The following is a 14370-nucleotide window of genomic DNA, read 5'->3' as shown; positions in this document are numbered from 1 at the left end:
TTAAAGGATGCGTGGGACGTATTTCTTGGTTTGTTCGTTAACTAGAAGAAGACGACAGCAGACGGCTGCCGATCACTTTGTCTTTGACGTCCACGTCTGCAGCCTCGTTGTTGGTTATATTTATAGAGGAACAACGATAGTGATGCCTTGTTTTTTGTACAGTTTTATGTACATGCAAGTGTAGGTTTAAAAAAAAAAGATGAAGATGAGAAAATATATATATATTCAAACGACGTGAAGGAAACCTGAACCTGTCGGATTGTATGGTGTAAAGTGTGGTAGGCTCTATTAAATGTAGGAGTGCTGAGTCAGCGGAGGACGTAGCGTCTCTCCGATCACGTAGCTTTGCTTCCTCGTGTCCGTCAGTCCCGAGAACAACTCGACATTTACTGCTTTTCTTTTGTTGTGTTGTTATTATTCGATCTTTGGTCTTTTAATTTCCTGGGAGGACGTTGTTTTGATCCTCATCTGTTCTCTTTTGAATCAGCATCCGCATATTTGAAATTTTAAAATGTGGTCTTTTATTTTTGCTGAGCAAATCAAAGAAATGATATCTTGTAATTACTCCTTCCTTATAGCTTTACAATAAAACACATTCAGTCAAAGGAAGGCGTCGGCTGTCTCTCTGTCTTTTGTCCCTCCCTGTGTTTGCCTTCTCATCGTCTTCTTTCATCACGTATCTTCAGACCGACGCTAGTGTAGCAAAGAGGAGGAACTGTTACCAGAAAACGTGCCGATATGATGAGAATAAAACACTTTTCAGTGTTTTATTTAGAAAAGCAGAAGATTCAGATCCAACTTCCGATCAGGACTTGAGCACTGAGCTGACGAAGGCGCTGAGTGAAGTGATAACGGCTTCGTAGAGTCAGAAGGATTCATCCTCTGGAACCATGAACTTCTGGACCAAACCCAAACGGATCCAACTGCCCTTTTGGATCCTCGAGGTCTATTAAGCAGCTGCTCTTTAACATTGTTTCATCTAACAACTTTAATCCTCACCTCATCAAAGTTCATTGTAATATTATGGTCCTAAACATTTCTTATTTAGCATTCAGTGAAGATCCAGTCTCTCAAGTCACGTCTGCTTCCAAAAACCAAGATGGCAACCACCAGAAAACAAAGATGGCGACGGCCAAAACCCAACATGGTGACGGGCAAAAACCAAAATGACGATAAACAAAAAACTAAATGCCGATAAAGAAATCCAAAATGGTGACGACCAAAAGCAAAGATGATGTAAAACAAGATGGCTGTGACCTAAAACTAAATTGGGGACGGCCAAAATGCTGACCTCGTAGCTTCAAAACGGACGCTCACGAACCGATGGCTGACATCACGACGACTAGGTCCACTTCTGATAGACAGTCTGTGGGTCGAACCAAACATCCTGAAAGGGGTGGAGCCATTTCATTGGACACATTTAAAGCCACTAAATGTTGGTGGTTTGTACAACTTTCAACAGGTCGCCTGTAAGACGAGTCTGAGGACAACGTCCGTCCCGTCCTCTCACTGGAGGAAGACGTCGGTTTGTTTTTCAGTTGATATTTTCTGTGTACACCCCCGCCCCCCTCCTCACCCCCTCCTCACCTCCTCACCTCCTCCTCACCTCCTCACCTCCTCACCCTCGTCCTCCTCTTGAAATGGTTCCTCCGCAGTGACTTACGGTCTTTTCAGCGCCGCTCTCCTGATGTTCCTGAGGAGCAGTTAACGCTTCTTCTTCTTCTTCTTCTGTTATTGGATTCCACTTCAGGAAATTGAACATCGTGAATCCTCGAGTTGCTGAGTGTCGTGCCCTAAAGCGAGATGCCAGCCAATCACGGTTCAATGAAGAACGAACTGCATGCGGCTGTTTGTGTGTTTGACGCACTCGCAGGAAGGCGCTCACGACGCGGTGCTTACAGCACTACAGGGGGGGGGGGGGGGCAGGATGATTCAATTCATCGCCTCGCAATATTTCTGTGAATGTCAAAAGGAGAATATGATCACAGCTTGTTTTGAAGAGCATGACACAGTTGCAGAAGGTTGCTTTTCCTCTGCCTCCTCTCCCCCAAAGGTTTCATCACTTTACCCTATTTCTCGTCTTCGGGCTTTTTATTTACTGTTTGTCTTCATGCTCTTTCTCCTCCTCTCCTCCTCCTATTCTACTTTCCTTTCCTTCTCTTTGCTTTCCTCTCCTCCTTTCCTTTCCTCTCCTCCTTTCCTTTCCTCCTGCTCCTCTTCTCCTACTCTTCCTCTGCTCATCTCCTCCTCTACTTCTTTCCTTTCCTCATTTCTCTTCTCCCATCCTTTCCTTTCCTCTCATCTCCTCCTCTCCTTTTCTTTCCTTCTCTCTCATTGTCTCTCCTGTCCTCTCCCCCTCTCGCCTCCTCTCTCCCCTTCCCTCACTCTCTCATTCCTTCCTCCTCTTGTCCTTCACCTACTCCCTTCCATTCCTCCTTCCATCCCTATGTTGTCTCCTACTTTCCTTCCTTTGTACTCCTCTCCTCCTCCCTCCTCCTCTCTGTGGTTATTGTGGAAGCAATGCTGGAAACCAAACCGACAACAGGAAGCAGATGATAATATAATCGTGGAAGATGAAACCGTATCGATCGTTGGCGACGAGGAGAAATTACAGTCGAAGAACGGACGGAATCAAATGTGCAAACTCAGCAATTTCAAGGTGGTGAGGAGAAATAAGACGGATGTGGAATAACACGAGTGAATGTGAGGAGAGTGCAGCGGAACATGTCTGATGTCTTTTGGGTTCTGTGGCAGAATGTAAGAGAAAGTTCTAAGACTTCTGTTTTTAAATGTATGCCGTCCCAAAAAATAAGAAGTTTCTGCAGGAAGTGGCGCCGAAAAAGTCGGCTTCACACCCGAGGAGGAGGAGGAGGAGGAGGAGGAGAGGAGGAGGAGAGGAGGAGGAGGAGGAGAGGAGGAGGAGAGGAGAAGGAGAAGGAGGAGGAGGAGGAGGAGGAGGAGAGGAGGAGGAGAGGAGGAGGAGGAGGAGAGGAGGAGGAGAGGAGGAGGAGAAGGAGGAGGAGGAGGAGGAGAGGAGGAGGAGAGGAGGAGGAGGAGGAGGAGGAGGAGGAGAGGAGGAGGAGGAGAGGAGGAGAGGAGGAGGAGGAGGAGGAGGAGAGGAGGAGAGGAGGAGGAGGAGAGGAGGAGGAGGAGAGGAGGAGGAGGAGGAGGAGAGGAGGAGGAGGAGAGGAGGAGGAGAGTGGTGTTTTGTGGTCAGGAAATACATTTCTGGCAGAGAAAGAGAGAGCGGGGGGGGTTTGTGTAATTGGTTTTACTGCAGCAGGAGGAGATGATGATGATGATGAATGGAAGAACACTGAGGAAGAGGAAGCTCTGCCACCTTCAACACACCAGCCTGTGATGAGGAAGTGATGATGCAATCACCAGAGCGGGAAAAACACAAAGAAACTCCTTCAGCTCCTCAGAGACCGGTCCACCGTGGACAGACCCAGATCCTCCAGCAGAGACCGGTCCACCGTAGACAGACCCAGATCCTCCAGCAGAGACCGGTCCACCGTAGACAGACCCAGATCCTCCAGCAGAGACCGGTCCACCGTAGACAGACCCAGATCCTCCAGCAGAGACCGGTCCACCGTGGACAGACCCAGATCCTCCAGCAGAGACCGGTCCACCGTGGACAGACCCAGATCCTCCAGCAGAGACCGGTCCACCGGTTTTTGTTGCTGAAGGTACGTTTCAACATATTTAACTGTTCTAACGCTTTGATAACGTGTCCTTCATTACATCTAAACTGTTCTAACCATGTTTATCAAACTCATTTATGTCTAAAAGGTTATGTAAATATAGATGTGACATATTTATCACAATCAGAAAAATAGCAATGAGCTCAATTGATTGAGCTGATTCCATTATTTTTAGTTAAAATATGTTCTTTTGTTAAATTCAAAACACATTCAAACAAATATAAACAAAAAAAGAAGAAAGAATTATGAAATGATGTGGATGTGGTCGTACGTGAAATGATTTAGAATGTTTGAGTTTTGTGTTTTTGCGTCTCCTGCCTCTTTAGTAAGTCTTGTTTCGCGTTTGTTTAATTCATTAAGACATTTAAACACAGAGACAAATATCTCTGAGTCTGTGCTGCACCAACCCTGTGATTCCTCCGCCTCAGAGCACGTTGTACCGTCTGTAACGCGTCCTGCATTAATGGATGGATGTGATTGGACCAGAGCTGTTTGTTAAAGGGTTTTCAGCGTCTTCCTGTGTGGACTCTGTGAGGACGCTGAACGACCTGCTCCGTCTCTGAAGCGTGTCCTTTCACTCCCTCTCCCTGTTGCATGTGTGAATTAAAGCAGGACCTTATCAGAGCGCTCCCAGCCACAAGTGTTGCCATTGAGATGCAAGACGTGATGTTTAATCATTGTAAGCGAGATCTGCGCTGGCGGGCGAATCTCCAGGTTAACGTTTCACACGTCGCCTGCGGTTCTGGGCCTTTTTCTGCCCTTCGTTCCTCTGCAATGACGCACAAAAGCTGCTTCTTTCACTGCGCAGCGGTGAAGCGGCAGCGGCGGCGTCAGCAGCAGCTAACGGACTTGACCTCGGCGGGTTCATGTGGAATCACAGTCAGAGGGAAGAACGGCTGCTGCTCCATCCTGCAGAGGAAGAGGAGTCACACTTAGAGCTCTTCAAAGGGATGAAGGCCACCGCGGGCACTTCATGCATTACAAACTGACATTTACATGAGAGCATTGATTATGGTTTTACAGGACATATTTATAAATATAAAGAAAACTGGCTGCATTCACAGTGTGCACAGCCACGTCCTCCTGGTGCTCTTTAAATAGTTCATGAATACATGATGAATTAAATCAAATGTACTTCTGTCTGTGAAACATCAAGAAGGAAACAGAGCGCCAAGAGGAAGACTTATTGAGGACCAAAGGAAAGAAAAACAAGCGCTAAGGTTTGTCTCTCTGAGAAGCAGAAGCACAGAGGTTATTAAACCTGTTCTGTGTATGTTTCATTTATTTGCAGTTGTATGATTTAGTTTAGTTTTATTTGTTTTCAGTCCAGTCAGTGGTTTAGATGTGAGTGGAAACCAAACCAATCTGTAACTGTTCATCATTTCTTTATCGGCTGAAAGACTCAATATATTGTTTCCCTTCAGTGTTGTTTTTCTCATGCATATGAAAATGCACGTTATAGTTCCATATCTATAGTTTAGTCTATAGATCCGTATTATCTAAATGAACTTGTAATCAAGCGTAGCAGTTTGGAGGGTATGATTTACATTTTGTTTCATATTTAGTCTCATTATTATCTACCCAACATCTTCCTCACCACCAGTGCTTTGGTTCATTTTGTAGAAAGAAAAAAATGGTTTTAGAAATCTTAAGAGAAAACTAAACACCAAAGTGCAGTTTACATTTCTACCTTGTCATTCCCCTGTGCCTTTAAGTCTTTAAAATGTGTCTTTTTCTGTTGTGATTATTATTACAGATAGTTACCTCCATCGTCAGCCCTGTAGTCACATCATGTGAATTACACTGCACTCATTTCTTTATTCTTAACATTGATTCATATTTGACTTCAATGGTGAATTTGTGGCCAAATTGCTCCTTTAGCTCCAGCTAGAACGCTGTCATGAATGATTTGCTTTTATTAACGTCCTGCACATTCGCTGCTCAGAAGACAACACATGAAACTGGACGTTTTCTCCTCTTTTGGAAGAAGTTTGCTGCCAGAAGAAGATCTCCAGTTCCGCCACCGAGACCTGAACTATCCATCCAAGACCTGGAAGACGGCAAACAAGATCCAACACCCAGACTGTCAAAGTAAGAGAGCTTCTTTTGGGGGATTAAACCTAACTAAGTAGTTTAGTTGCCTCAACCTAACTAAGTAGTTTAGTTGCCTCAACCTAACTTAGTAGTTTTGTTGTCTAAACCTAACTAAGTAGTTTAGTTGCCTCAACCTAACTAAGTAGTTTAGTTGTCTAAACCTAACTAAGTAGTTTCCTGTGAAGATAGAAGTTTATTTTGAAAAGACAGCATGCATAGTGAGAGGATATTGACACGTGTTGTCGGACTTTATAGGAAAACTCATGAAAAATGAGGAGTTGCTTTTCGTAGGACATCATATAAACCGTTGTTTGAGGATAAGTTGAAACAAACAGAATTAGCTTTTCGAATACTAATGATGTGATTTACTTTAATTTCTAGCACAAACCATTTGTCTTCTGATGGTGTGATTGATGGACAGCTCTGCTGTCTCGGACACGACCAGACCTCCTCACCCTCCTCCTTCCTCCCTCCTCCCTGCTCTGTCCTCCCTCCTCCTCCTCCTCTCTGGTGTCTGTGTTGTCCGTGGCCTCTCTCCATCACTGTCGGCCCTCGGGCAGGCCGTCGAGGAGCCTGCTGAGGAGAGAAAACAGAGGAGGGATGAGGAGCTGGAAGGAGGTATGGATGGATGGATGGAGGGAGGGAGGGAGGAGAAGGAGGGGGAGGTTTCCCCTTAGGGCCTCCAGAGGCAGCGCTTGTATCAATCACCCGACGGGAGGAGAGGGTGATTCTGACGGATGATATCCCCCACCACAACGCCTCCACCTTTCACTCCCACCTCCTCTTCTCCCCCTCTAACCCTGCATGGATTAACCCCCCTCCTCCTTTCCTGCATCTCTCCATCCGTCCTCTTCAGTTTTTTCTCCTCTTTTCCTGCATGAATAGACTTCACATCAGCCACAGTTTTTCCTCCCTCAAACTCTACGAGGACTCCCTCCTTCCTCCCGCCTTCACTTTTAAGACTTATCTATTTCTGAGGTTTTGCATCCACCCTCCTCCATCCTCTCATTGTCCTAGTCCTCCTCCCGTCTATACCTTCAAGGAACTGTTTGGGATTCTAGTTATTCTGAAGTTGAATTCATTCAGTCAGCTCGTGATCCAGACATAAAGTTTGTATATTTCTGGGTGGCAAAGCTGCAGTTGTCCTGTTTAGCTTTTTGAAGAGATGAGCAGTATGTTCACTTGATAAGGCTGTGAGAATAACTATATATATATATATATATATATATATATATATATATATATATATACATACATATGATTTACCTCTGGAGAAGTAAGACATCTCTCTGTTTACCTGGTGAGGCCTTCAGAATAAAAGCCTTGTTTCCTACCATCTTTGTGTGTTTACTTGTCTCATTTCCAATTGTCACCTCCTTCCCTCCCTCCCTAACTTTGTGTCTGCTGCATCCTTCCTTCTTTCCTCACCTCATTCTCTCCCTACTTTACTCCTTACTTACACCTCCCTCTCAATTGCTTATTCTCTTTTCCTCCCTACATGCCTTATATCCTACTCCGTCCCTCCTTCTTCCTCTCTTTTTTTATTCTCCATTTTCGACCTCCAACCAATCACTCCCTTCCTTACCTCCTTAGTTTTCTCCTTCTTAACGTCTGTGACTCCTCCCCCTTATTCATTATCCTCCCAACCTGCTACCTTCTGACCCTCCTCCTCACTCCTCCAATCACCTCCTCCTTTTCCAACCTACATCCCTCTTTATATACGTACCTACATGGTACCTCCTCCTTTATTAGAGGAAAGAGAGAGAGAGGAGGGGAGGAGGGAGGAGGCCTGCTGAGTGTCTAAACCTAACTAAGTAGTTTAGTTGTCTAAACCTAACTAAGTAGTTTAGTTGTCTAAACCTAACTAAGTAGTTTAGTTGTCTAAACCTAACTAAGTAGTGTTGTTGTCTAAACCTAACTAAGTAGTTTAGTTGTCTAAACCTAACCAAGTAGTTTAGTTGTCTTAGCCTAACTAAGTAGTTTAGCAGTCTCAACCTAACTAAGCAGTGTTGTTGTCTCAACCTAACTAAGTAGTGTTGTTGTCTCAACCTAACTAAGCAGTGTTGTTGTCTCAATCTAACTAAGCAGTGTTGTTGTCTCAACCTAACTAAGTAGTGTTGTTGTCTCACCCTAACTAAGCAGTGTTGTTGTCTCAACCTAACTAAGCAGTGTTGTTGTCTCAACCTAACTAAGTAGTGTTGTTGTCTCAACCTAACTACGTGTTTCTGCTGTGAGAAAAGTTGATGTTGTGACGAGCGGAAATTGACACGTTGCTGGACTTTTAGAGGAAAATGCACGAAAAATGAGGAGAAACTACGAACCGTTGCATGAGGATATGTTGAAATATCATACATTAAACAGTTGTCATTATCCTTTAAAGCCAAAAGATGAGATTCTCTGACCTAAAATATAGGTCACCAAACATGCTTCCTCTTTCCTCTGGTGTTTATCGTTGGACTTTTCTTCAAAATCTATTTCTGTAGAGCTTTTCAGCTTCATCATTATGATGAAACCCAGCAGATAAAATGTAGACTCTAAAATCCAGACATACAAACACAATCCAAATCCATTTCATCATTACAAATTCATTTCAATTTCATCTGAATTCAGGAACGGCCTCAGACTGTTAGCAGGAATGTCTGTGTGTGTGTGTGTGTGTGTGTGTGTGTGTGTGAGAGAGTTGAATTATGCAAAGAGACAGTTTGAATCCATCAAGCCAAGTTTTTCTTTCCTTCCAGAGGAGATGATGATCCTTCATTGTTCGTGGGTTCTTGTGCGTTTCTCTTTCGGTCCTTGACACGAACAAAGAGCAATTTTCTCGTCTGATCTCTGATTCACTAAATGCAACATTTTCTTCTTCTCATCTCTATCGTGGAGCTGTTCTTACGAGGTTTTTACATAACCTTAATTATGTATTATCTACAATTCTCTCTGCGATGGCTTTTCAAATCGTAACTTTAAAGACGGCCACAAGCTGCAAAATCGACTTTGCTGCAGACGGACGATGCGTCAAAGTCAACACTCGTCTCAGGAGTCCACTTGTTGCCGACCAGATCTCAGGTGAAGTAAATGTGGATTCCAGTGAATTCAGAACGTTGTCTGTCACCATCAGCGTTGGATATCCACTGGTGATCGTGCTACGAGAGCTGGAGGGAAACTGAGATTCTGCTGCATCTCATTTGTTTCGGTTTGGCGAACAGAACTCGAGCGTGTTTGACATTACAAACACAGATTGGAGACAAAGTGGAAGACGACACTGTGTCTTTCCTCCATCTACCAGCTGTCTTCACTGCTGCTGCCAACATTTGAGAATGAACGCTGATTGTTGACGGTGGGAACACTTTGTGTGACGAAAAAATCTTAAAGGTCTAGTTTAGTTCAGTAAAGCTTTAAGGCCTGTACACACACAGATATATACATACTGTATACATTTTGTATCGAATGCTTTTATTGTGAAAGGTAAGAACAGAAGGAGTGGATCTGGTCTGTGCTTCCTTTGTCAAACTTGAAACGAGTAATAACGTTGACTGATTGGTTGAACTTTATTTGCGGTTTTGAAAGCTCAGAAAACTGACCTGCTCAGACAAACAACGTTATTGTTTCGCAGTGTAGTCCCGTTCCGTGTGACGGAAATAACTCAAATATATCAACATACAAATGTATCGCACAGAACAAACCCTTGTTGTATAATTGTCTTTAAACTGCTTCTCACTCACTAAGTAACCTTTGACCTTACTTGCGGTTAACTGTTAATCTGCAGCCAATGAGAAGACAGCTGTCGGGACAAACGCGCCAGTGATTGGTGTTCAGTTGATGTCAAATATTCACAAATATTCATTGCCCTGAACTGGAGAAATCATCTCCTTCTGACTCGACTGTAATAATGTTTGCAGAATATATTTACGTTGTTGAGTACTTTAATTTATAGAGACCCAAATGTAAATAATCTGAAACAACGAGAACCAAACGTGTTCATTTAATACCAACAATGTTCATAGAATGAGGATAACCTTGATCTACATTGGATGCATTTTTATCCCCTAATAAATATTCTAAAATTCTAAAATATTCCACCTTAATGAAAGTGGGTATTCTATCAATTTTAACATCATCATTGGAAATAAAGTTATTGATTACATTTCAAAAGAACCAAAAACAAGTAAAATCCTGACTTTTCTAAGAAAACACATAAAATAATAATATCATAAAATATGCAGAATCTCCAGAGAACTGAAGTAAACAGCCGGCCGGCAGCGCTGCAGCCACGCCTCCAACAGAAGCTCCTCGATGTACACGTCCAACCACCGCCACCGCATCCCTTCCTGTTTCATCGCTGCCTTTTCTCTCTTCTTTCTCCGGGACGTGAAACCAGTGTTGGAGTGTTTGGAGCAGGAAGTTGTTGTGGTGGAGTTTAAGTAAAGAGAACATGCAGGAACCAAAGAAAGCACAACACCGGGAGACAACAAGAGGAGCAGCACTGAAACAAAACCACACGCAATTCATGTGCAGTGCATTGATTTTGTGTTGTGAGCGCTTGCATTTCTTTGTTGGTGTGATGACAATACACACACACACACACACACACACACACACACACACACACACACACACACACACACACACACAGAGTGCTTGTATACTCAGGAGAATCTGCAATCTGTGGCATTTTCTCCTGTAGTGAAATATTCGTATTCCCTGTGACAGCCGAGGGCGGCGGCAGAATTTATCTTCACATCCACATCTGAGCGTCTCGGCTGCCAAAAAAAAACCGCCGCCCGCCGTCGCCCGCACAGCCGGGAAATGTGCTCTAATAAGCAGAGCTGGCTGCTGAGGCACTGCTCGGTAAATATTACTCAGTAAATATTGCGCTTACCAATCAGAAACGTCACCGGTTTCCAGTGCGACTCCCTCTGAATATCAGACTGAAGGCTGAGTTATGTATCCCTGCATGCCCTTATTCATTCTCCTCATAATTAGTCATCATTCCCTCACAAGCCGACTCTCTGTGGCGACAAGTTTCCTCTCTGCTGTGAGGAACAATGTTTGGGAAGTTTCTTCTCCCGTGGCTGGAACTTTTTTTGTCTTCTAGTTTTTTAGCATTTTCTAGCATCCTGAGCCCAACTGGGTCTGATTTCATTTAATCCTGTCATTCCTCAGCTTTACTCATTTGTTTCTGCTGATATTTTTAGCTTTTTTTCAGACCCAATGGAATGTATCTAGTAACAAGTACAGTGTGTTTCATAGAGCTCCATTAAAACATCCTCACTCTTGTTCCTTCATCATCATCCACACAAACAATGTGCTTCATTCAGACTCACTCCCACATGCAAAACTCACAGAGGAGCACATGTTGGTTCATCCACCGCGGAAAATAGTCCCCGACACATTCAACTCCTTTCAGTTCGTGTTTGATCAAATCTACAGCTGTTTTCAGAAATTATTTCAAATTTATGTTGAAAAAATATATAATATATATAAAATATATATCTGTAGTTGTAGCTCTCTTCGGTCACCTTACGCTGCCCCGCCCATTGTTTTCCACTTTCACTTGGTTCTAATATTTTTAGCAGGTAGAGATGTAAATAATGATGTGTGAGAACATTCAGCAGCTACAACGATCGATGGTTTTACAGAACCACGGACATCAGACATCAGTGACTGTGAGGACGACCAGCGGCCTGAAATCACACAAGAGGACATTTTTAATGACTTTGGACCAGGAGACAACATCCGGTTCTGTAAAGTGAAGTCAAAGCTCCATGTGTTAAAGCTGCATTCTCTCCAGTGTCCACCAGGGGGCGGCGACTCTGGTTGTATAGAAGTCTATAGAAAATGACTCTACTTCTCTCTTGATTTATTACCTCAGTAAACATTGTAAACATGAGTTTATGTCTCAATCTCTAGTTTCAAGTCTTCTTCAATACAGCATGATGTTCATTTAGTACATTATGGTCCATTTAGAGTCTCACAGACCATAAAGCAGGGGATGCTTTAGGGCGGGGCTACACGCTGATTGACAGGTCGACACCAGAGACGTATACGACGTCTCTACGTCACTCCTCCTCAGTCCAGATATGGTCACTTCCTGTTCACTGGTTGCAAAAAAAACAAGATGGCGACGGCCGTAATCCAAGATGGCGACGGCGAAATCGCAGAACTCGATGCTTCAATTAGTCCACAAACCTATGGGTGACGTCACCATGACTACGTCCACTTCTTATGTTCAGTCTGTGGTTTCGAGTGTCTCTTTTGTGTCGATGGCTCGGCTATTTCATGTGGAAGAATAATGTGAAGACATAACAGCAGAGGAAAAGGCAGAGACGCCAGTAAACGCATCATGAAGTGAAGATGAGATGTTGGTTTGATTGCGATGAGGGCCGGCTCCTCTAACTGAAGTGTGAAGCTGCAGCTTCTCCCTTCAGTCTCACCTGTGAAGCCGTTTGTTCTCTGAGCGTGTGAAGCTTCTGTAGCGAGCGTGGAGGCTGTCGTACCATCACTCCCCTCAGACTCTGCTCCTCATGTCTGAATGTGTTCTCTGCTCTCATCCGCCAGCTCGCCTGTTAAAGGTTCTTTTTACTTTCTGCTTTTTGCAAAGCAGGTGAAAGCCGACACGCTGATTGTCTCTCTGCAGTCGTTCTGTTGTACGACTTCCTGTTCCGACCGATTTCAGGACGACGAGCTCGAGTGTCAAATGTTCAGACGTCCTGACAAAACCCGGAGGCCGGATTCACCGGAAACCCGGAATGAGCGTGAGCTGATCAGCAGATCTGTGGAGAGAAGATTTACCAAACACTGTTCTCCTCCACCACATTCATCTGACAGCTTCAGTCCCTAATTACTTCATCAATAATACAAAATACATGCTCACTTCATTAAAAAACATTATGCACACTCGATCAATTATACAGGAATATGTTTATTGTTATAGAGTATAGAAACACATTCAGGAAGCACACCTCCAGATGAGGGAACAGGAAGTGAAAGCATGTTGACTCACGTCCTGCAGCTCTCATCATGAACAGTAAAGAAGAGTCGTATAGTTGAGCAGCTGCAGCAGACAGCAGACGGGAAGGAAGTGTTCAAACGACGTGTCAAATAATAATAATAGGAATAATAGCTTCAGAGTGTTGAGCTGTCAGCCCTCAGGTAACACAGACACACACAGACAGCAGGATGCACAAGTCCTGTGCACGACACATTATGCAGAGTTCAATAATTCACTGTGAAATTGCTGAAAAGAAACAACGATGGAGATTAAAAAAGCAAGTGCACACGGTGTCGTAGCCGTTCGACAAACTGTGACACATTAGATCTCATTAGACGGTTCATGTCACATCAAACAGGCGAAGAAGCATTTTGTTTCTTTAGTTCAGAAAACAAGCTGGAGGGACATTGTCTCCCTGCGTTGAGCCTCTGAGGCTGGATGGCTGCCTGAGAGGATCTACTCAGGGCTGAAAAGTCCACCAATAGAAACTCAGAGAAATGATCTAATTCCCTGATTTGTACTTCATGGCATCACAATAAAGTGCCGATATTATCTTAGTCTGGCCTCTTCCACTGCTGACGGCCTGTTTTTAATGGTGCCTTCAGGTGCACCGTTGTTTAACATGTTGGAAGTTTTGAAGTGAAATAAATGTCATGACAGATCCCAAGTTCACCAGCGAGACAACCGCTCAGACAACGTGTGATGTGATCTGAACGCAGCTACGTCACGTGGAACTACACGTTGAACACAGGCCGAACTACCAAAATGGAGTTTGCCGATGACCACCTCGCAGGACTACAAAATGACGCGGGACTGTAAGATCCTCCAAAAACAAAATGAGATCCTCCAAAAACAAAATGAGATCCTCCAAAAACAAAATGAAATCCTCCAAAAACAAAATGAGATCCTCCAAAAACAAAATGAGATCCTCAAAAAACAAAATTAAATCCTCCAAAAACAAAATTAAATCCTCCAAAAACAAAATTAAATCCTCCAAAAACAAAATGAAATCCTCCTAAAACAAAATGAGATCCTCCAAAAACAAAATGAGATCCTCCAAAAACAAAATGAAATCCTCAAAAAACAAAATGAAATCCTCCAAAAACAAAATGAAATCCTCCAAAAACAAAATGAAATCCTCCAAAAACAAAATGAAATCCTCCAAAAACAAAATGAGATCCTCAAAAAACAAAATGAAATCCTCCAAAAACAAAATGAGATCCTCCAAAAACAAAATGAAATCCTCCAAAAACAAAATGAGATCCTCCAAAAACAAAATGAGATCCTCCAAAAACAAAATGAAATCCTCCAAAAACAAAATGAAATCCTCCAAAAACAAAATGAGATCCTCAAAAAACAAAATGAGATCCTCCAAAAACAAAATGAGATCCTCCAAAAACAAAATGAGATCCTCCAAAAACAAAATGAGATCCTCAAAAAACAAAATTAAATCCTCCAAAAACAAAATTAAATCCTCCAAAAACAAAATTAAATCCTCCAAAAACAAAATGAGATCCTCCAAAAACAAAATGAGATCCTCCAAAAACAAAATGAAATCCTCCAAAAACAAAATGAGATCCTCCAAAA

The sequence above is a fragment of the Melanostigma gelatinosum genome (assembly GCF_949748355.1).
Source record: "Melanostigma gelatinosum genome assembly, chromosome: 5".
Classification (NCBI taxonomy): Eukaryota; Metazoa; Chordata; class Actinopteri; order Perciformes; family Zoarcidae; genus Melanostigma; species Melanostigma gelatinosum.
Note: the sequence above shows the minus strand (reverse complement) of the source record.